Here is a 3,286-nt window from a genome sequence, read left to right on the forward strand (position 1 = left end):
CTTTTGCTGAACATTTTGTGACCATGGCTTGCTCCTTTGTCGTCTGTGTTCTGTTACATAAACTGTTTCCTAGTTAATCCCCACTGTAGGAGCAGACTTTCCTCCGAAAATCCTCTTCAGTGCTGACTTCATTGACGCAAAAGTCAAATCAGTGCATGCTGTCAAAGCTAACTGTCGGTCTTTCACTTCTAAGCACGCAGTGTCCAGCAGTTTGAATGCTAATACTGCATCGGGAAGCATCCTTGAGTACCGCTGTTCAAAATTGATTATATAGTCTGTCATGGAAACACCGCTATCTTTCATAATCCGGTCAAAACTCGAGTAAGCCTCATACGTTTGGTCCTTTTCTTCTTTGAGAAACAAATCATCGAGTTTCGCAAGTAAAGTGTCCATGCCAGTGTCCTTATTCGAATCATCTACCGGTTTTTCCATTGCCGTTTCTCTCGCTCTTCCGGACAGCGCCAAAGCCACAGCCAGCGCCTGTTTCTTTTTTCGAGTTCTGTAACTCTGGTTCAAATTGTGACTTCATTCTTCCAACCTTCATATGGTTTTCCTTCATCAAAGGTTGGTGGTACTTTGTAGTTGCTAACCATCCTCTGCTACCAATGTTACACAAAAATGCACATTACAGTAGTTCAACGAAAACCCATTTATTCAGCCACCACTTCCGGGGACTTCATAATAAGAGTTCCCTTTTTCTTTTGGTAAACGGTCATGTGCAATCTTAAACTTGTACATATGCATGAATACATTTTTTAATGTCAAATTTAACAGTTAGACCCTTTGACTTCACACAGAAACAGCAGCTCGTGTTTGCAGAGACGCTATTGGTTAAAAGTAGAACACGGAAGCAGCTTGAAGTGGAAAGCGCGAGTATGTCTGTCGTCTGGAGGTATTATAAGGTTGATGACAACAACATTGCCATAGCAAAGTGTGAGATATGTAAACTTGGGATTTCAAGAGGTTGAAAGGAAAAGGCTACATTTAACACAACAAACCTTATACGGCATCTCAAAAACAAACACCCGACACAATACAGCGAGTTTACCCAGGCAACCCAGCCGAAGACGAGTCAGTTCACGCTGCAGGTCAGTTTGCAGAGGAGAGAAACAATGTCCAGTGACAGCGCAAAGGCACAGGACATCACAGCCAAGATAGCACAAATGATCGCAATGAGTGACCTGCCATTCGCCTTTGTAGAGAACCCTGGATTTCTTATGCTTATGGAGCACGTAGAACCTCGATTTGAAATGCCGTCTCGCCACTATTTCACCAAGAAAGCTCTGCCAGCCCTTTATAAGAAGATTTCTGACAAATTACTTGTCCTGTTATCAGATGTACCCCATGTTTTGTTCCTTAATGTGATGACAGTAAGAGTTAGGAGTGCAGACTCTGTGGCACTTTTATTTTTTATTTTTTTGTTTACATGCCTGCTGGGTATTTTAAGTTGAGGTGCTATTTGTTTTTATATTAGACTTTTTTATATTTACTGTTGCACTAAAGTCGATAAGTGAAGAATTTGTTAATTATTACTTGATTGTTCAAGCTACCTCACAGAAGTGCTTTGTTTGTTAACAGATGTTGTTGAATGTTAAAATATGAATTAAATAAAAAATAAGGAACATCCTGGATCTGTTTATTCGCTCTTCTTTATTCTTTTTTAATGTATTATAGAGGTATCGGATCGGTACTCGAGAATCGGCAGATTCTCAAAATCAAATGACTCGGACTCGAGGGCAAAAAAACTTGATCGGAACATCCCTAGTACACACACAAGTAAATGAATGGTCTGTGTTTGCATTGTGATCCTGTGTGTGTGTGCTTGTGTGTGCGTGCAGGTCTGGTTATAAAGTCTGGTCCTGAGAGTAAGACAGAGATCGAGGCCAGTAAAGGGTCACATGATACTGGGAGTCGATCTGAATCACCCAAGCTTGGTGAAGTTAAAGGTACTGACACTAGGGCTGTGTCCCAAATCACGAAACATAATGCCATGGTTACTATGACGACAGGCTGTTTCTATTATACACTGCTTGCCGAAACCTAAGTGCCAGCACATTTTGCACTCTTTAGACATGTAGTGAAGGAAACGTTATGTTTGGAACATGGCCAATGGGAACAGATTGTTGCCATGGTAACTGTCAGTATTCACATGCAGTTTATGGTGTACTCTGTAGACACTTTGTGAGACTGTCTATCTGCCTGTCTCTTATGTCTGCCAGTCTGTCTCTCTGCCTGTGAGTCTGTCCGTCTGTGTCTCTGTCTCTCTGTCTGTCTATCTCTCTGTCTCCCTGTCTCTCTGTCTGCCTCTCTCTCTCTCTCTCTCTCTCTCTCATATATATATATATATTATAGAGAGAGAGAGAGAGGCAGACAGAGATTACTATAGATGATTTCTGTAGACACCTAAAAAGTGCTCTGTGTATTTGATTGCTTACTGCTATGACATAAAGCCAGGTAAAGTGTGTGTGTGTGTGTGTAGTTGTTGAAGAAGTGGTCTCCGGTGTTTAAGAACTATGTGCAGACGAGATGAAAATGTTTTGTATAAAATAAAAACTAAGATAAAATCTCTCTTCATTTTCATATTCAGGCTATAGTTGTATATTTATAATGTAAAGACTCTCAGCTTTAATTTGAGGGTATATAAATCGAAGAAGGGTTTAGGAATTACAGCTCTTAAGTGTAGCCAGCCCCCTTTTTTAAGGGACCAAAAGTAATCGGACAGTTGAATAAAAAGCTGTTTCATGTACCGGTGTAGGCTATTCCTTCATTATTTCTCCATCAATGAAGCAGGTAACAGGTCTGGAGTTGATTCTAAGTGTGGTATTTGCAATTGGAATCTGTTGCTGTGAACCTACATCATCCCTTCAAAGGGGCTCTCCATGCAAGTCAAATAGGCCATCATTATTCTTCATAAAAAAAAACAAATCCATCAGAGAGATAGCAGGAACATTAGAAGTGGCCAGATCAACAGTTTGGTGGATGCTAATAAAAAATAGAATGCAACGGTGAGCTCAGCAACATAAAAAGGCCTGGCCGAAAGGCAGAAAGACTCACGAACAAACATTAACTGATGACAGCTGAGTTAAAGCCTGGCAAAGTATCAGAAAGGAGGAAACCCAGTCTCTGGTGATGTCCATGGGCTCCAGACTTCAGGCAGTCATAAAATTGGTTGCAGATCCTGAACCTTTTACTTGATAATTTTGTTCAACCCCTTGAATTAAAGCTGAACATCTGCTCTTCAAATGCATCTTTTTATTTTTTTTTTCATTTTCAATTTATTCTGTGG

The 3,286-nt window shown here is 40.4% G+C and overlaps 1 long non-coding RNA gene across 6 annotated transcripts in view; it reads right to left on the bottom strand.

Moving 5' to 3' along the window:
• Nucleotides 1-791: 791 nt before the first annotated feature.
• The window catches only part of LOC113635311, a 9,461-nt gene continuing 6,966 nt past the window's right edge, over nucleotides 792-3,286 (bottom strand). For 4 of the 6 annotated variants that reach the window (XR_007139856.1, XR_007139853.1, XR_007139854.1 and 1 more), the window contains one exon: nucleotides 793-3,286. This exon is cut by the window's right edge and continues 245 nt beyond it. This is a non-coding gene — a long non-coding RNA (uncharacterized LOC113635311). The other 2 variants (XR_007139855.1, XR_007139857.1) reach the window with 1 other exon arrangement.

The sequence above is a fragment of the Tachysurus fulvidraco genome, unplaced genomic scaffold (genome assembly GCF_022655615.1).
Source record: "Tachysurus fulvidraco isolate hzauxx_2018 unplaced genomic scaffold, HZAU_PFXX_2.0 HiC_scaffold_510_np12, whole genome shotgun sequence".
NCBI classification, from domain to species: domain Eukaryota; kingdom Metazoa; phylum Chordata; class Actinopteri; order Siluriformes; family Bagridae; genus Tachysurus; species Tachysurus fulvidraco.